This window comes from Kogia breviceps, chromosome 5 (genome assembly GCF_026419965.1).
Source record: "Kogia breviceps isolate mKogBre1 chromosome 5, mKogBre1 haplotype 1, whole genome shotgun sequence".
Lineage (NCBI taxonomy): Eukaryota > Metazoa > Chordata > Mammalia > Artiodactyla > Physeteridae > Kogia > Kogia breviceps.
The window spans coordinates 86538141-86559911 of record NC_081314.1 but is presented as its reverse complement, the minus strand read 5'-3'; positions in this window follow the sequence as shown (position 1 = coordinate 86559911).

Here is a 21771-nt window from a genome sequence, read left to right as displayed (position 1 = left end):
ACGTGAGGATGGCCTTCTCCTCAACTCATTTGAAGACCCAGGGATGAATAAATGCTCAGCCTTTCATTGCCCAAGGTGTATTACCTCCAAATGCCATAAAAACCAGTAATTCCTATAAACGAAATAGAAGGAAAAGTAGAAAACTGAAGTGTCCCAACTCATTAAATTGGAGAACAGTGCTCTCTTCAATGTATATGGCAACAAATTGGGCTCTAGAAGCTCCTCAGCCTACCAAGTTTATCAGACATAAACTTATACATGGTGGTTAATTAGAGTCGAACTGTTGAAATAGTTAGACATTACTGGTACCATGCTTCAGATTCATATTTGTACAAACATGATCTTGTGGAAACTGAATGTGGAATATTATTCTGATGGGAAAATGTATTCCAAGTTCCAAACTGCCTTCCAAATTAAGTTGTGCTGTGAAATGGATCTGCAAATTAGAAACTTACAAGGACAGAATGTGTCTTCGTTTTTCCTTCTATTAAGAGAAGGTAGAAAATACTTTACACATAACAAGGGTTCAGTGTGTACCTACTCTGTGTTCTGTACAAGTGTCTGTGGGGAGTAAGAAACACAAGCTGATATAGTTCCTCTCCTGAAAAAATACAACTTGAGAAAACAGTATACACATATTTAACATAATGAGAGGATAATACAATGTTGTACATAATTAAATGCTAACAAAATCATTGTCCATTCGTAACAGAACTCCACTGAAATCACACTAACCTGATGTTAACAAGTGGTTAAATATGCCAAGCTCAAAATACCTTTTACAGTCAACTCATGTCTTTACAAGCTTGGCTAATTTCACTCTGTCTGATTCTCCATGGCTGCCCAAACAATTGTGATACCGGGACTAGAAAATGCCCCAGGTGACTGAAAGAAACACTCTCTGCATCCCTAGGTATCATTTCCCCACGTTGCTAGATAGCCCTAGCTAAATTTAACCACTTAGGATGAGTTGGCGGAAGTGCAGAGAGAACAGTTTCAAGCAAAGCTGAGGATGCTTTGGAAAAAGAAGAGTCCTTCTCAAGGCATTGTGAAGACAGGGAAGCAGCTGGCCAAAGGTACTTCTTGGGGAGCAGGGACAGACCTATTGTGTCCAATCCCCAGGTGTTCTCCTCTATCTTTCTGAGCACAAAAGGGAGTGATTTTATGCTCTCTTCCCTTCTCTGTTCTGAAAGGTTCCTGTTGAATGGTGCCCCCTGGAGCCAGGGAATGGGGCAGTGCAGCAGGTGCTCTTCAGTCAGAAGGACAGGTCAAGTTCAGGGTTTGTTTTGAATTTTGATGTTAGTTTTCCTCTTCATACCAAACACTGACCTGTTTTCCATGATAATGTGCTCTGTGGATCATTCTGTCAACAGTGATAATGTATGACAGTGAGCCAACAGCACAACTGCAAGGACACCACCGCCTTGCTGTCAGGCACATTAAGAAGCACCTGATGGGATTCTGAAAAGCAGTCTGGGCATATAGAAGAGTCTCTACCTTAGAAAGATACCTTAATCTTACTTTCAAAGAGAAGAACCTCTGCCTTCTTAGCCAATAATCAAAACAATGAAGACACTGAAAATAGCACCGAAGGAAAGGAGGTCCATGACACAGATAGAAACAACCTCAGCTACTATTTTTACTTGAAGCTTGGTGATTGAGCAGTCTTTTCTTATACATTATTTAAGGGCATTCTTTTCTCTGTAAGTTCGTCAAGTGCGATATTGACTCATCATAAATTCTTTTCAAGTCTTCCTGACTCTCTTAAAAATTTCTCAGTTTACTAAAGCAAAACAGAGGAGTGAGACTTTGAGATGATTCATGTCCATTTCTGTTCTGGGAGCTAAACATTCTCAAATTGCATGTTGGCTTCCTAATTTTCTGCAGAGTTAAAATATTCCCTAACTATATCCAACTACCTTTGCTACTAACTCCTCTTGTTTGGTCTACTCCACATGACCATAATTGCAAACTACAGGGCTAATGTGCCTCACTAATCACTTAGATGAACTATAATTTCTTATCTTAAGCAAGAGTCCATCGAACTAGGTTAGGGATGGTAAATAAGTTTGAGTTAGCATGCCAATAGGTGGTGATTGCCTAGAGAGATGAGTTGAGAAGAATTCAGAGGCCAAGTCCCAGTGCAGAGGAAATAGCTACTAGTAGTAATACCGGTAAACAAGGGAATTGCACTGGATTCCCATTGAGTCTCCTCAACACCAAGATAACCAGTTTTATTTAAACAAATAAAACAAGAAAATTGATCAAAAACTTATTTGGAATTATGAATATGAAAAATAGACTTTAATGCTAATTATTTTTTTCATTTAGCAGTATTGATGTTGTAGAGACTTGGCAAATATCTGAGTGAGGGTAGATCTTGCTTAGACAACAGAAGTCAGAAACAGAGCAGACACATTTCTCAGATCATTCTATGCACTCGAAAACTAAGTAAAGATCTTAGCGAAACAATATGGATCTTCAATTCAACTTACTAAAAATTAATATAACAGGGAAAAACAAATATAAAAAAACTTTTGGCAGATATCTGAAGTATTAAATATGAATTCACAATTTAAAAGTATATTTATACACACACTCACTAAGTTCTGTTCATTGAAAGTTTCTGGAAGCAATGGCTTCCAGGCAGCAGTGAACACATCTAGCATCCATATCTTCGTTTCTAAGTACCATTCAACAATAGAAGGAAACATGGCTCCTCGGATAAATGACTGATTCCAGATCAGGATTAGGGAAAGTGCAACATAAACCCAGAATCTTGTGCTGGAAAGTGAGAAAGTTCTCAGAGATCAACAGAGATGCATGGAAAAGACATAAGAGCCAGTTTTAAGAGGCTCTCAACTGTTCAAACAATTTGGTCATCAAAAAGAATAATGGCCATAATGGATTATATGACACTAATTAGAAAGTTTGTGTCCATTTTGCTACTACAGATAAAGAGAGAACATAAAATTAACACACATAAAATATATGCTATACTTAGAGGTGACTTTTACACCAGTTTCATGCTCTGAAAATTTATATTTGAATGGAAAGAATCGAACAGTTATCCTGCTTTTATAGTAAGGAGCAGAGTTCATCCCTATCATGTTGAGGGAAAAACATAATTAGAGAAAAATGCCAGAGATCAACGTAGAAGAAATGATAAAATGAGAATACCACCACTCAGCAACCATGAATGAAATAACTGATTCAGAAAGCCAGAATGATAAATGAGTATAAAAACCACTAGGTCCAAATTTGATAATGCTAAAGCATCACCCCAAAGTTTGCTTGCTAATATTGAAGGGGGAATATATAATAAGAGATCTCCTAGACATCATCTCAACCAACTGAACAAATTTAGTGTCACTAAAATTAGGACAATCTGACATCATTTATTTCTTATATGTATATGTAATATGAAATACTCAGCATTATTTATAAAGTAGTCTTGCCAAATATGTTTTATATGAGTTTGATTTATAGGAAGTACAGAGGATAAAGGGACAAGTTAAAAATCACCACCAGAAAACAGACAAATGAAGAATGTGGTACATGTCACAACAAAATTGATCTAGTTTCCTAAAACAATAATGTCAGGAAAGAAAATAAAAACAAATTTGGAGCTCTTTCATAGATTAAAAGAAACAAAACAAATCAAAGATCAGAAAGTTGCTTGGCTATTAGTTGAAAAAAAATTATTAAAAATATTGACGATTGGGAGAATGAATAAATATACAATATAGATGTTATAAAGAATAACTATATTTTCTTAGGTGTGATAATAGTATTGTAGATATATATGAATCTGCCATTATTGAGAGATGTCTAGTAAGTATTTAGTGGTATCTATCTATTTGGAAAAGCAACATTAGTAGTAATTGTGTCCAAATGTTAGCAACTTCTAAATTTTGGTGGTGAGCACACAGGTGATCATTATTCCATTCTCTCAACTATTCTGTATTTGGGGAAAACTAAAGAGTAAGAAAAAAAAAATCAATATAATGTTAGCTTCCTAACATGGATAAAAAGCCTGAAGCACAAAGAAAAATGGTTAGACTCACAGAGGCCTTTTATCTTCTCAGCAGAACACAGAGCCCCACATATGGCACTAGGCTTCTTTCACATTCTCGACTCCTCGATGATTTCTTCCATCTATATGCTAGTGATAAAATATTAGGGGCTTTGATTCTTGACTCATTAAATACAGCATATTCTCACTTCATGTGACCTGTGCTAGGGCCAGTTTAAGGAACAATCTGTCATCAGATCATTAATATAGCAACTGGCTAAGAAGGTGAAGATATTCATCTAAAATTAATTTCTTGACCTTTTCCACGAGTACGTAGAAGGGAATATTTTAGCGTTCGTAACTGGGGGAGCAGCTCCACTTATACCCTGTGTTTCCCAAATGTGGCAATTAGAGAAACAGAGCCAAGAAGTAGGGATGCAGGGGGCAATCAATGTCTCAGGAACCCTCTTGTTGAGAGAATGCCTCAGGCTACCTGCTAAGGGTCAGTCTGGAGAGAAGCAAAGGAGGTTACTCACCAACAGCTAACCTAACATATGGCCTTAGCCAGCTCTACGAGGCTAGAGAGAGGACAGGCAGAAATAAAATCCAATGGAAACAGGCTGTGGCTGCAAAACATCTCAGAAGACTCAAGCTGCTGTAGGGGCCACTGTCAAATGATTCAACCTTAATCCAGCACAGCCAAGAGCTATCTAATAAATGAGACAATGCCTTACTTTCAACATAGTCAAAGACAAATATGAATACAAAGCCAAACAGTTAGCAAATGCCAGTAAACTCTGAGTCAGGAACGCAAATCCTCAGATTCATGAGTAACCTTTACGGGGAACTCAGCGATGCCATTTCCAAGGTGAAATAGATATAATAAGAAATGCTCTGATCTTCAGAGAAACACATTTAAAAATGAAAACCAACACTTATCTGCTCTCCCCTCTCATCTCTTTGTAATCTCCAAGTTGCAGAGAGCTCTGGGAGTACATATAGGGGGCAGTGAAGATTCACAATAATTTCTTCTTTTTATTTCTCTCGTTGTTCCTAAACCTTAACCTTTTCAATGATTGCTAATATGGAATGAAATTCTGGTTTCACAACATCTTTGCCACATAGCCAAAGATGCACCTTTTGAGAGGGGATAAGAAGTCACAAAGTGGTGATTTGAATAATGTAAAATTTTTTTTTGAAGGATGCCATGGCCTTGTCATCACTCTGTACTATTGCAGATTGAATTTTAGAACAAACACTGACTACCAGATATTGGCTGGTCACCAGGAAACATATAATCTATAAAAAGTAAACATACATGAATATGACCTAGTATACAGTAACTGTTCTATAAGTGTTAAATTAAATTCACTTAAATTTAACCTGAATTGGGGAACGGAGTAGGCCACTGGGTCTCTGCTAATTTATGAGATAAAGGAGCTAGGGCTTGGTTCTAATGATGCAATATTCTCTACCATCATTATCATAGTACCTGATTCATTAGTTTGTTGTGAGAAATAACAAGCATAGTCAACATAGTTCATTTAGTTCATATGAATTATGCCTACTAATTATCACAATAAACAAATAAGTATTATTTTTTCCATTGTGATTATGAGAAAACTGAATTTTAGAAAAGACAGATTAAGCAACTTGCTCAGGGTTATAGAAGCACGAAGTGATAGAAGTTATCAATAGGATTTAAATCCAGATCTCTATGAATTCAAATTTAGGTCTAAAGTTCTCCATTTCTCAAAAACTATTTCCCCAGAGGTATCATACAGTGCCTTCAATTCCCACCATGATGAAAGTACACTACAATATCATCTACTATTAGTTTACTTCACCAGCCATGGATACCCTGCTGGGAGCAGCTATGTGAAGGAGGTAAGTGTTGATCCTGAGTAGAAATTTCGGAATGATCTCAATGTTCATAAGGATGGAAAGATTAGGAAGATTGTTGCAGAAGGAGGTCTTGGAGCTTTTAGGATAGACTACTGAGTGAGGGGACAAGTGGTAGTGATGAGGATGGAAATTCAGGAAGTGGATGGTAAGAACACAACGTACTCTGAAGATCGTGCTTAAATTGTTGCTCACTTCTTGATTTTCTACCCTGAACCCTGATGAGACTCATGGATCACCAATCAGATCACAGAGATTGTCCCTAAATTTTATCTTTTTATAATGTAAAAGTTGGCCAAACTCATTTAAAATTTTAGAAAATGCAGCATTTAAAAAACATGAAAAAAACTATCTGCCAAAATATGACAACTGTTAACATTTTTATCTATTTCCTTCCAGCTTTTTTTTTCTCCCTATGCCTATAATTTGGGACTTTTAAAAAACAGTTAAGATGATAAAACTTGCACACATTTGAATCTTGTTTTATGTTACATTATAAGCATTCCCCACGTTATTTCTCCATAGGATTTCACAGTCTGAGATCACAGCCAAGTTGTTTCCCCCTCCCCGACATAAGTTGCTTCTCTCTTTTACTCATTCTCTGTTGCCCTCTCCCCCACCCCAGCCCTGCCAAAGCAGCAGTTAAAACATTGTAAATTATTGGAAGGGGGTGGAACCATCATCACAAGGGCCGTAGGAGCTGGACCACAATCTCACAAACAATGGCTCTCTTGTGCAAGAGGTCACTTTGGACTGACTGCCCATTTGTCTTTACCTTCCTCTTCTAAAGGCTAAAAAGGTAATGAACCAAAAGGAAGAATAACATAAAATGAAACTTTCTGAGGTCATGCTGCTGACCTACTACATTTAGCTCCCTCTAGGAAGGGGGTACATTATCCATTCTACTCAAATCACTTGGGATATCTGGGCCATGATCCCCTGGAATGTGAACAGGGGATGTTCCAAATGTTATGGCTCAATCATTACTCAATCTGTGCAATAAGAGTGGATTATAAATCCATTTTTATATTAGTGCTGTATTGCAAAGTCACTTCCAATGATCTGTTTACTAATTCATTCTGTGATTCTCATCACAGGTGAATACTGAGTAAACACACAGGCACAATACAGTAAGAAGAACTCTGTTGCCTCTGATACTGAAAAGGGTGATTTTTAATACTGAAAAAGAGGCAAATTTCATAGGTTAAAATAATAGATATATCTCAGATTTACTATTGGTCTTGCAACAGAAACCAACATTGTTATTAACATGCTTTGCTGTCCTGTTTGTTTTCGGTTTTATTTTTGCTTTTTGGTGATTACAGAAAAAAAAAATACAAATAAAGTATTTAGGTTTCACTATTGCCTCTTGAGGATATATTAGAGAGACCCTTAACTGTTCAAATTACACAGAAATGAGAGAAGAAATTACCAGAGTTTTCTGTGAATTAAGATTTGAAAGTTCATCCCTGTTAACATGAATGGAGAAGAGCATATCACTATAGGCAAGTGCACTATATGAACATGGAGATTCACAAAGTAGATGGCTTAGAAATGCTACTCATTCTGTGAAGATCTTTTTTTAAAAAGAGAATACTTCTTTAAATACCATTCTCCATTGAAAACTGTAAATATAATATATGAAAATGGACAGTATGAATTTCAAGAATATGTCTAGAAGAAAAAGCAGGATACACCTGTAGTCTATGTAATCTGTTATTGTCAGTATAGATTTCTAGAAATCTGTCCATATGATGCAGTTCCTATACCATAAACAACCTTAATTTTACCTCTTCATTCAAGATTATGCCTATAAATTCAATGTTATAACATTACTGGCCGACACTTGGTCCATACCATGAAGTCTTATGCAAGAATGCCATCTTCTCGTGGTCATCAGTGCCCAGGTACATACTCTATTTGTTCCGCTTCTGTTGGCGGGTTACTTCTATGATCCATTAATTCCTACAATAAATCAATAATCTCAGGGCCAACCACCAACCTCGTGGATGTCAACTTTTGTGTTTGAGAGAGGTGGTGTGTGATGGTGAAGGAGGAAAGGAGAGTCATATCAAAATCAGCTAGAAACATCTAAAAATAACCTTAGGCGCTGCTCCCCTGCTTTGATAGGTAAGGTGGAAGGGGTCATGAATAAAATTATATTTATCAATACATGGTTAAAATCTCCAGAGACAATTATGATTAATTTCCTACAGTAAGTACCACTGCCTCAACCATCAAATAAAATGCATCTCAATAAGTCTTTGGTAACTTAATTTAAGATATAGCTCCTGCATTACCAACTCTGAGTCTGATGAGTTGTGAAACCTTGGTCATGTATCTTAATTGCGCTATGTCTTAGTTTCTCATCTGTAAAATAAAAGGGTTTTTCACTTACAGGTTGTTTTCAGGATTAAATACATATATACTTAGAACAATACCTAATACATAGTTTGCACCCAGTGAATTTTATGTTCACAAAAATGTTATTATGCCGTGAAAAAGAAAGGCAAAGATTCCTTTCAAAATCTTCCATCTCTCAAATATAAATCTTTAGTTCAAATCTCTCTAATGAGCTTGAGATCCCAAATGCTCCCAACTACCCATTGGTCTTGGATGCCTCAATGGCACCATAAACTGAACTTAATCTCTGTCTGCTTTTAATTACAATAGTTTTTCTTCCCACTCTTAAAGGGCCCCAGTAGTCTTCTAGTTACCCAAGCCAGAGACCTGAGGACCTTCTGAACACTTCCTCCTCCCTCTCCAAATTAAAAGATTTAATGTTACCACATTCTCTTGATTCTGGCTCCTAAATATCTCTTGAATATATGTCCTCTCCAATTTTTATGCTACCACCGTGTTAGGCTATCAAATTTCTCACTTGAATAATACTTCTCTGTTTAACCAGTATTTGCCAGGGACCAGGGGACAGGGTAGGAGTTGACTACAAAGGCACAGCAAGAGGAACTGGGGTGGGGGACTGTTGGAACTGATCTGTATCTTGATCGTGGGTGTAATTACCATGACTATGCATTTTTCAAACTGTAAAACAGAAAGAATGAATTTTACTTTAGGTAAAGTTTAAACAGTAGAAAACAACAAAACACACACAAACCACCCCACAAATTCTCTTCCCTTACTTCCCAATGCCTTTGTAATACAAAGAAACATCTGAGTGTGGCCTACAGAGCCCCTCAGCATCTGGTCTCTGCCCACTTCTCTAGATCCATCTCCCACCCGTCTCCCCCTAGCTCTCTCCACACTAGCTGCATTGGTCTTTGTTCCATCCCCTCAAAGCACTGTTCTTCTCATCCTGGAACCATCGTGTCTGTGCACAATGTTCTTCTCTGGTTCCTTCCACCTTTTGGCAAGGTAACTACTATACATCCACTAGATTTCAGTTCAAATATCACATTCTCAAAGATAGCATGCCAAGAAATCTTAAGGAACTCAAGGTATAGAGAACTGATCTTTGTGCCAATGAAAATTAAAATCACCACCACCAACACCTTAGTGGAGGTGTTACAGAAAGGATGGATTAGCTATTGTATGGATTATGTACCAATATGCAACACTGTTAGAACTTTTTTGGTCCTTTTTGTCAGTTCTAAGGGCACCCTGTATTTATCTTCATAGCATTTATCACAGTGTCAAATCACATTGTTCATCTGTGTGATTTTTTTTTATAGCAGGTCTCCACCACTAGATTGCAAGCTTCAGAAATCATAGCTATCATCCCACCATTACGTTCTCCCAGTTTCTAGCACAGAGATTAACCAAATACATAATGAACAATGGAATGAACGAATGGTGAGTGATATTTTCAAAAAGCAGTGCAAAGCTAATACTATTCAATGACTTCCCTCAGACTCTTTCACTTTCTCAATGTGAATCCAATACTTGGTGATTTAAGGCCTCCAAACATCTGCTTTGTCCTGTCTTCTGCATGGTATTTTTTTTAACCCTTTTTGTAGGCTGAAAAATGACCCTCTGACGAATATACACATCCTAATCCCTAGAACGTGTAAGTATTACCTTATACAAGGAAAGAAAAAAAAAAAAAAAAAAGGTCTTTGCAGATATATATTATGGATCTTGAGATGAGCAGATTATTCTGGTTTATCCAGGTAGGCCCTAAATGCAATCGCACACGTCCTTGAAGAGGCAGAGGAAAATTTCACACATAGGTGTGAAGAGGGAGGTAGAGATCGAAGCAAAGTAGCCGCAAGTCAAGGAGTGTCAGAAGCCACAAGAGGATTCTCCCCTAGAGGCTCAGAGGATATGCAACTCTGCAGACACCTTGATTTCCAGTGACCCTGATTTCAGACTTCTAGCCTCCAGAACTGTGAAAGAGTAAAGTTCTGTTTGTTTTAAGACAGCCAGTTTGTGGCTAAATTGTTTCAGCAGCCATCAGCAACCCATTACTCCCCAGAACTTTCTGACTCTGGCTAACTCTTCCAAGACCCACACAATTATCACCTCTACTAGTACTACTCTCCGCCCTTTTCTTCTTTAGACCTTCAAGGTCGCAGTTCCTATCTGTTGCTACATAAAAAGATTAGTATAATGGAAAGAACATGGTTTCTAAAATCAGACAGATCTGGGTTTTAATCCTGACTCAATTAGAAATTGTACGATCTTGGGGAAATTAGCCAATCTTTCTGAATATCAGATTCCTCGGCTTTAAAATGAGTGCAGTAATCTTTATATTGTTGTGTTATAAGTACTTCTTGAAATACCCAGTGAAGAATAATGCTTTGCAAAATGCTTGGTGTCTAATAAGTACCTAATAACATTTCTTTCTTCTCACCTCCAATTAACTGACTAAATTAATCCTACTCAAAAATCACCTTTAGGGAAACAGTTTTGACTAAACTACCTAAATTAGCATCCCTCTGAATCTTCAGTCCCCTGTTACCCTCTCATCCCTTAGCCCATTTTAGTTTCTTCATAGCCCTAATCTCAATGGCCTAGTATACATGTGTACATGTGTGCTTATGGACTGCACTGCCCCCCACCAACCAGATGTAAGTTCCATGAGAGCAAGGATTTTTCTGCCATTTTTCATTTCTGTACCTCAGAGCCTAGAAGATAAACACATACAGACAAATTCATCAGTCAATGTTTCTGAGTGGGTAGATTTTCTTCTCAGCTATTTGTTCATAGTCCACTTCACTTTTCTGGGAAACCCAACTTAATAACTTGAAAGTGTTTAACAGAAAGCTGCCATTGTGTTATTACAGAACTAAGCCCAGAAATGAACAATGGAAACACAATTTTATAAAAGTAAATGAAACCAACAGGCATTATAAAGGTAATTAAAGTCATAACTATGTCTCCATTATACATAATCTTAACTGCAGACCTCACAAATAGCTAGACATCTATAAGCATACCTATGTAAAATCCACATTATAGTAACATTTGATAAATGTCCAGATGTCAGCTGATATGTCACCATTATTTCAAACCTATGTTCATCAGCATAATAGAATATTCTGCTTCATTTTTCCTTTGTAACAAATGGGCTCCATGTTCTTTGAAATTCTTTCATTTTGTCCTTTAGCCAGTCCAAAAAAAAAAAAAAAAGCCATTTAGAAATACGTATTACACTGTTGCCACATACTTGGCTAAAATTTTATTTTACTCCGAAATCATTTCAATTCTTTTGGAACCTCCTAGAGATTTTCTTAACGTTTATCCCCATAACTCCTAAATATGTCACATGGGGCATTTTGCAGGTGGTAGCTAAATCTCTAGGAACCAGGGTATTTTAAGTTAATGGAGATGTAATTTTCCTAGGCTAAATTCTAGAAATTTAAGTTTAGTACATTTATTTTTCCAAACAAATGTTGACACCATATTCTCTTTATTATTGTGATTTGTTCTCAGATGCTTTCTTCTCCTTTATGCACAGAAAATACTAGCTAAATATCCTTCTAATCTTGGAAAGGAGTTTACCTTATGTTCCTTTTAGCTTTTCTAACTCTTCCCTCCAAATTAGCAGAAAAGGGAGAAAAATGCTTGGAATGGCTTTTTTGAACTTTTAAACTATCTCATGTTTAGGACAACAGGAATAAGTTAAAGAGAAGAAAGAAAATAAGAAAAAGTAGAGGAAGTGGCACCGAGAGGAAAGGAGTGAGAAGGGGACGGGATCTTATAGAGTAAGTATGACACTTACAGCAATGTAGAGGTGTGTTTTAATCCTGGCTGTGCTGCTTATTAGTTATGGAACTCTAGGCATTTGGACCTCTGAGGATCAGACTTCTCCTCTGAAAAACTGAACAATAATAACTACATCATAGGGAGGGTCTCAGCAAATGTTGATTCCACTCTTTTTTGGAGTCACTCTTTCCTCCTTCAATGGTTTTCCCCTCAGCCATCCACCACAATAATCCTTATTTAAAAGCTACGTGTTGATTTATCCCCTTTCATCTTGATCTCACACCTCCTGAACTTCATAAATTCCAAAGACCTGCTAGTTCAGCCACCCTTACTTTAGCCCCCATGATCTCTCCCTTAGCACTCAAAAGATCTAAATCCATAATCCTCAATTAAATTCCTTGGTTGTTCCTTTCTCGTTGTCCTACACGTCTTGGGTAAGGCCACAGTTGTCGCTCTATACATCTGGGCTTCTGAGTTATGCCTGAGAAAAATCACAGATGAACTGATTGGTCCTACTGCAAATTATTACCAAGGTGTCTGGAAACTCTGACAAAGCCTGGTACGGAGTATGCACTCAATACATTTTTGTCGAATGAATGAATTTGCAGAATTCTATTCCTGACCATACTTTTCCCAAAACAACTATTATCATAAATCTTGTCATAAACTCAAACTAACAGCTTAAGGATTTAGAGCTCCAAGATTCTCTTTTAACGCTACATTTTTTTTCTAATATATAAGTTACTCTTCTTTATACACATTAAAGAAGAAAAAAGAAACTTTCAGAGGCAGTTTTCCAAAACCAGAAAGTATTATTGAAAATTATTCAAGTTCAATTTTGAATAAAATCCCCTGAGGTTCCTGTAAAATCTCTGCTGAATAAGTTCACAATTCTGAGAGTACCATTTTTAGTATAATCTTCTCTTGGCTTACTTGGTAATTCAGCACTCTGAAATAGGAGGGTGTGAAGATTAAGCAAAAAAGTCCTACTTGAGCAAAGTCCCTAACTTTGGATTTTAGAAAAAAATCTGGTAAAACTTATTCTTTGTTACAAGTTAAGTTTGGGGAAAAGTACTCCTCTATTTACTGGCAGTGAAATCTGGGCCCGCTGAACAGTTCTGGATCATCAACTGCCTGATTAATCCAAAATGCCTCCAAACTAATGCAGACATAACACTTCCCTCAGCAAAGTGCTTTCTAAGTATTTAGAAAACTGACAGAATCACTGTTAGCCAAAGTAATTTTAGAGAACTTCCTCATCAAGGTCCTCAATGGCAAAACATGATGCTAAGAAAAAGAATTGTAAAGTCCTTTCTTTTCTTCCTGGCCCATTTTATTGAGTACTACAATGGGACATTCACATAAGTAATCAATTATGGTTCAACTTCCAAGGGCAACATGAGCCCTTCATTGGTAGGATGTATACGTGGAATTGCTTTCCTTGTAGTGCACTAGAAGGAACCAGAGGAATTCCAGTGTGGGGCACTGTGCCCTTAGTTGGGATGCAGACTTTGGTCCAGATATTTTAGAAGAAAGCTTAGGAAGGTAGAGAAATATCCTCAACTTCTCCCTCATCCTTACCCCGACATCTGCCACGGATATCGAATCATTCCTACGTTGAACCTGGTTAATTATGTGACAAAGACACACATTTTCAGGATGGTTAAACAGTATTCAGAGGTATATCTCATGGCCCTGGAATAGAGCTTAGTTATTTCATTCATCCAATCATTTATTCAATGAGCATTTCTTGTGTAAGTATGCCAGGCACTGTCCTAAGCATTAAGATATAAAGCTGAAGGCAACTTTATGCCTGACCTTAAGGAGCCCATGATTTAAAGGGAAAACAGACTTATTAAAAAATGGAAATACTATTATGTTAAACTCCATTTTAAGTATTTTAACATGGTGTTGAGAGAGCACAGAGGAAAAACCAACTTACTTAGAAGTCATTCAATAGTTTCACTGGGAGCTAATATTCGATTCAGATCCAGAGGCTCTAGCCTAGAAATGCAGATGAAGCAAGCAAGCTTATTTGATCGAAATGTTAGAGAATGCCTCTCATGTTGGCCTAATCCATACAACTGGACTTCTGCTTGGGCTTTCTAGGGAACTGACAATGTGGCTGGAGCCCAGCTGAACTACATGACTCCCTGACACCCTCTCTTGCCCTTACATATACTCTACTCCCCTATCATGAGTTCATGGCTAGGTTCCTTCTTAGAGATACTCGAGCCCCTTGAAAATCACCACACTGTCAAGCTGTCACTAATGTGACTTCAGGTGTTATGACAATGCCTGCAGTGTTGCTCCCATGCCCTACCAACTGGATTGGCCTTCCTTAGATATACAAATAGATGCTGGCTCAAAGGCATATACCCTGGCTAAAACCTGACTTGAGTTCATTATCCCCTTTCGTCTGCTCTACATGATAAAGTGACTATCCACCCTGACCCTCACCTTGGGAACCATTGCTATATTCCATTCAGGTCCCTCCCCTGCCCTATGTGGTCTCAGGTCCTTCATTCCTCGGTAGCAGGCACTTGTGAGATCCAGAAACTCTGATACTACACATGATGCAAAACACATCATTATCCTCAACAAGTGGTATTTATAAAGGGACCCCACACATAGGATATTGAGGTGTCACAGGTTTGAAAAACAACACGGACTCGGATAGATTACCCTCTGTCCAAGATTGCCCACATAGTAGGAATAAAAACTGACTCTCCAAGCCATATTTTCTAACTCAAAATTCAGTTGTCTTTTGCCTGACCACACAGTATGGGCCAGGAGGAGAGGTCTGGCCCCTCTCCAAGGAAGCATAGTGGAATCCATCTTGTTGACGTTATAACCCTAGATTAAAGAAACAAAAACTTAATAGGAAAGCAACATAAAAATCAAGATCTAAATTGGAAAAAAATAGCAATAAAGGAGAGATTAGGCCAAAAGATTAGGATAAACAAGGCTTCAGACTGAGAAGTCAAGTATACTGCATATTCAAGAAGAGCAAAGCACCCAGGCCTGAAGGTTTGAGACAGCCTGTAAGATCACCTAACTGTCCCACCTTAAGGTTCCAAATACTAAGCCTTCTTTGGCCATCCATTCAAAAGCAATAACAAAATCAGATATGGCTGGGATGAAATAATAGATTTCCTACCTTCTAGTCAAGACTAAAGGTGGTCAAGATATACAGTTATTAGAAATTTTAGACAGAACATGAGAGGATAGAACTTATGATTGTTTTGAAATATTATTTCAATTTGAAGAAGCAGAGAGGATAGCATTTCATATTGAGGAAACTGCATGGACAAAGATACTTGTTTTAAACCAGTTAAATATAACAGTATAAAGTATATATATACAGGTGCCCATTCCAATTTGAACTAAAATATCCTAACTCAAATAATCACTAGCATATTTATGAATCATGCCTCCATTGTCAACTAAAAACATCCATTTATTTAAAATGAGGTGGTTTTCATTTATTACAGTCATTACTAGCTATCAAAAAAGAGATAATGCTCTCAAATATCCTCAAGTATCTATAAACTGTACATACATTACCTAGCAGGGGTCCACTCTCAATCAATATTTTCTCAGAATGACATTTCTCAGGAAGGAAGAAGATCTTAGTGAAGCTAACAAATTATTATCCTTCACAGGAGAACTCCAGACAGAACCCTAATTAATGAATTGGCTTAATAGCAGTTCCTTGTTTATGACTCGTAACATACACACACTTATAAACAGTGGGAAGCAGGCATGGAAGGAGCAGCCCTAGGAAGTGGGTGTAAAGAGAAAGGAGTGTAGTGTAAAAGATGAAACCAGACAAAGGAGAATAGTTATGTCAAAGAAACTATGGCAAGAAAACCACCTTAGAGGCTCTATGTCATACAACTGGACTCTGCCTGTACTGCATAAAAGGAGAGAGACTCAAAGAGAAGAAAATCTTTTTCTTGTAATCACAAATGCCATCTATGGCTGCTTTGATTCATTTAATGGTCTCAAGGACAATTATTTGGCTTTCATTGCTAAAGGTTCTCTTTAAAACAAAAGACTTAAGAGTAAAGAATTCATTTATTTCCCAGTAGCACTGTACATTAATTTGGAGTGTGCTTTGTTCTTATAGGTGCAATTTCAAATTACTTCCACTCCATTGTAATGCCATTTTTGCAATTGATAATGTAAGTTTCAATTCATTTTTTGCTGCTTTGCCAAATAAATACAGAAAAATGATGTCTTGGTCATATATAATGATGGTGCTGTTTGGGAAATTAATTAAGTGATACCACAGTTGCTATTTAATTATACTGGCTCTGCTGGGTATTTTAAGATTAAGTTACTGTTCTTTTCACCATTCATTTTGTATTTCTGTCATTAATTCCACCAATTCATTTCAGGTTCTTTCATAGATCTTTCTCAGTGTTTTGCCCTCTCCTTTTCTCCATACCCCATAAAGAAAGCATGTGACCACAACAGCTATCCAGTTTTCAAAGGTTATGGACTGAAAAAATGAGAAATATGTGATCTGATTTGGACCATTTGCATTTAACATCTACTATTAATACTGATAATGATAAATTCTAGAGTGGCACCAATTATTTACCAAATTCACAAAGAGCAAAAATAGCCTCTGTGTGAATTAGGCCAGTTACTCTCTCTTACATAACCCTTCTCTTGCCTGCATTTAAATCACTTTGTGATACCCACTGAGTTAGATAGGAAGGTCCTTTCCACACCTTACAAAGGCCAGGTCACAGAACCCACAATCTAAATGTGGATGTCAAGTCTCACTCTCCACCCAGCCCTATTCAATTATATTCCTAAGAGGATTTTGAGTTTTTTCTCTAAGATATGAAATGAAGAGAGGTCTAGCTATTTCCCCAAATCTCTGAGAAATTATTGGGTTTGCCAAAAAGTACCTTCGGTTTTTAAGTAAAAATAAAAAACACATTCTTCATTTTTGCCAAGAACTTTACTGAACAACATGTTCACCCTTTTGTTCCACTACCTTTTGCCATTTTTCAGGCAACTTCATAATTCCATCTTCGCAAAATTTTTTACCTTTTTGAGCAAAGAACTGTTCTAGGTGTCTTTTACAGTCTTCCAGGGAATTGAACTTTTTCTATTAAGAGAATTTTGTAAAGACCTAAAGATATGGAAATCCGAAGGTGCAATGTCTGGTGAATACGGTGGATGAGTCAGAACTTCCCAGACAAACTGTAACAGTTTTTGCCTGGTCATCAAAGAAACATGGTCTTGCGTTATCCTGATGGAAGATTATGCATTTTCTGTTGACTAATTCTGGATGCTTTCTGTAGAGTGCTGCTTTCAGTTGGTCTAATTGGGAGCAGTATTTGTTGGAATTAATCGTTTGGTTTTCCAGAAGGAGCTCATAACAGAGGACTCCCTTCCAATCCCAACATAATCACAACATCATCTTCTTTGGATGAAGACCAGCCTTTGGTGTGGTTGGTGGTGGTTCATTTCGCTTGCCCCACGATCTCTTCCATTCCACATTATTGTACAATATCCACTTTTCATCTCCTGTCACAATTTGTTTTAAAAACGGAACGTTTTCATTATGTTTAAGTAGAGAATCGCATGCAGAAATACGGTCAAGAAGGTTTGGTTCACTTAACTTATGTGGAACCCAAACATCAAAGTGATTAACATAACCAAACTGGTGCAAATGATTGTCAACGCTTGATTTGGATACTTTGAGTATGTCGGCTATCTCCTGAGTGGGAGGATGTTGATTGTTCTCAATTAATGTCTCGATTTGATTGCTAACAACTTCAACTGGTCTACCCGACTGTGGAGCATCGTCCAGCAAGAAATGTCCAGCACGAAACTTCGCAAACCACTTTTGACACGTTCAATCAGTCACAGCACCTTCTCCATATACTGCACAAATCTTTTTTTGTGTTTCAGTTGCATTTTTACCTTTCTTGAAATAATAAAGCATAATATGCCGAAAATGTTGCTTTTTTTCTTCCATCTTCAATATTTAAATGGCTACACAGTAATTCACCAATTTTGATAAGTCTTTTTTTAAATGCATGTTGATGTGACAGCTGTCACATACAATCTAACAAAATTGTTTCGAATGAAGTTAAAGACAAGTAAGGCCTATTAGAGCCATCTGATGCAAAAAGAGAATGAACCTTTTGGCCAACCCAATACACTAGGCAACATTAGGCAATTATATATATTTACCATGCCTGGCTTATAACCATCTAATTAACTCAGATCACCCATAAGTATTTTGTAGCATGTACTTTTTATTCCATATTGCTTTTCTGTAATTCACATTTTCAAAGAATGGTTCAACATTGTTAAATTTGGGTTGAGTCATATCAGTCAATACCTGTTTATATTAAAAAGTAGATATTAATTGAATGTCTTGTATGCACTTAGTACCAAGCAATTTAGAAGTACAGATTACTAAATATATACATTTTATGTAATAATTTAATGTGATCACTAAATACATAAAATTTATCAGAAAATATTACAGATCCAAGTTCTTGTCCCACTGTTCTATAGAAAATGTTGTTTCAGGATGATCTTGAACATGAAGAAACAAAACTATTGTAGAGAAAATCCTTATAAGAAATTCTGATAACTGTGTGTGTGTGTATGTGTGTGCCTATGTTGGGGGGGTGAGAAGGAAGTAGAATGTAGTTATTTTTTGCCTCACAATACTTATAAAATAATTTGTGTTCCTTTCTGCTACCAACACCACAGGAAAACCCTAAACTAGAAATATTGGTGATTGGTGGTGCTGAATTTATAGCAATCATTTAGTTGAAATACTTCTTTCGTGTTTTCTAGTGCTTCTGAGACCAGTCAAAAAAGCAGAGTGTCCTTAGATACACAGAGGGTTGCCTGAAAATGATTCATCTTCTTCATTTGTTAAATAAAATCCATTATCAAATTTTGTAAATGATTCTAATGCAAGAGTATTAGTTTCAACTAGGCTGCTTCAACCCTATTTCAAACCTCTATGGACCTAAACTATAAGAGATCTATTATCACAGTTCTTTCTAATTCAGATGAGCTCTCCTGCAGGTTATTACCCAATATTACTCCAGTTCACTCACTGGAGCTCTTCTTTTATCTTCATATAACTTTGAAGTTCCTTTTGGAAATAAAAGTTTATCTTCCCATGAAACTCAGAAAGATTTTATAGATGTGAAACAAAGAGCCTAAGATTTCAGCCATTTATTTCAGAGTATCTAAACTTTCTTTTCAAAAAGCTACCCTCGACTTTTGAATAGGAATAGGAATAAAGCTCTACTTTAAACTGCATAAACACTAAATGATTACTAAAAAAATGACGGAATGAAGAAATTTTAACAGTTAACTGTTTGGATTTTTTCCCCTCTGGTTTGCTAAGTTTCGTGTCTGAGGTGTCTATTCATGCCATTTATTTCAAATGTATCAAGATGTGATGTATGTTGTAAAGTAGTGTTTCCCAAATACTATTCTCTGAAGACTCTATTCTGGAAGATGGTAATAGGTAGGTGAAAAAAGTTAAATAATATCTGGGAAACTGTACAGAATGTATTCCTCCATGCTCTTTAACATCAAAACCTATGGGGATTTCTGTAATAAAGAAATCTGTTTAATTTTGTTTAACACAGCATTTCTCAAAAATATTTTACGATAGAACGCTATCAGTTTTTCCTAGTACATAGTCATCCTTGGAACAGTGTTTAGAAAAGAATGTTATAGGAGACTTCCTCCTATTTTAAGCACTGAGCTTTCCAAACACCGTATCTTAAGCCATTTGTTTTAAGAATGTTTAAAAAAATCATTTTAAGAAAATTTCTAACTGAAGTACTGTTGCCTTCTTATATTTGGAACATTAGTAGAAACTGTCAAATGATCTCATAAAAACAACAAAAAATAACAATGTGAAGTAACAAAATATTAAGTGGTAAGGTTGGGGATGGTAATTACACTTACCAGGCCATATTCATTCCCTGATTTCTTCATTGACTGATTGACTCAATGCATTTATTCAAGATATTCTATGTGGCAGCAACTGTGCTGGGTCACTTTTTATATTTAGTTTATTTATGAGGATTGCCAATACACCAGCCATCATTGCCTGATGTCATGGTTGGCTAATTGTAGCCCACAAGGCAAACCTGAGCCATTGCCTGTTTTCCTTTGTTTTTTTGTTTTTTTTTTAATTATTTATTTTTGGCTGCATTTGGTCTTCGTTGCTACACGTGGCTTTCTCTAGTTCTGTCGAGTGGGGGCTAATCTTCGTTGTGGTGTGCGGCTTCTCACTGTGGTGGCTTCTCTTGTTGCAGAGCTCAGGCTCTAGGCATGTGGGCTTCAGTAGTTGTGGCTTGCAGGCTCTAGAGCACAGGCTCAGTAGCTGTGGTGCATGGGTTTAGTTGCTCCACGGAATGTGGGGTGTTCCCAGACCAGGTCTTGAACCCGTGTCCCTTGCATTGGCGGGCGGATTCTTAACGACTGTACCACCAGGGAAGCCCAACTGCCTGCTTTTGTAAATAAAGTTTTATTAAAACACAGACAGCCTTTGCTACATACTGTGGATGACTGCTTTTGCACTACAAAGGCAGAGCTGAGCAACAGCAAAAAAAAACCATGTGGTCTGCAAAGCCTCAAGTATTTATTATCTGGCCCTTTACAGAAAAAGTTCACTGACTCCTGTCCTAGATCACCTTCATGTTATGTCATATAATACTTGCAACAAACCTTTGAAGAATGTATTGCTCTCCTTATTTCATAAATTAGGAAGTTAAATTTCAAGCTAGCATGAGCCATTTGCCCTTGCTACTCAGGTAGTTAGTAAAACTGGATTCAAATCCACACGGTTGACAATAAATTCCATGAGGCTTCTTCCATATTCCAGGCAACATAATGGTACTAAGCACATTTATTCCTTTGGGGAATGAAAACATTTCTAAAATATCTCTGTTATCTATTAGAGTAAGCAAAGTAAATTCTACTTTTGAAACTGCCTAGTCTTCTATTTTCATGGATCTTATTAACACGTTTCAAAACAATGCATTTGTATTCAATTTTGAGTATCTGCCTCTCCATCATAGGCACTGCTCTGCCTAAACAGCTTCTTTGTTTCATGACTAATAGCTCTCCCTCCCTGAACTCTTCCTTATGCAGACCACATTTTGAGAAACATTGCTATGCTATACAAAGATAAAACATTTCTTTTTTGTTGTTGTTGGTACACGGGCCTCTAACTGCTGCGGCCTCTCCAGTTGCGAAGTGCAGGCTCCAGACGCGCAGGCTCAGCGGCCATGGCTCATGGGCACAGCCACTCTGTGGCATGTGGGACCTTCCCGGACCAGGGCACGAACCCGTGTCCCCTGCATCGGCAGGCGGACTCTCAACCATTGCGCCACCAGGGAAGCCCAAACATTCCTATTTTTGACATATGGTTCAATTTTTCATTCTTGTTAAAGATCTGAAAAACTGTTTCCCTTTGATGGCTCTCAATTTAACTTAGCGTTTGATTTATTTATTTGATTAAATATCTTGGTCTTTAGAGTATTGTTTTTGTTGGTTCATCTAAAAAGGGATATTTCGCTATTTTATCTTTATAGGTTTGGCTCATTTTCATTTAGGTTTGTTTCTATTTTTTCAACGTTGAAGGTAGAAAAACAAGTCTGTTTTGAAGTACT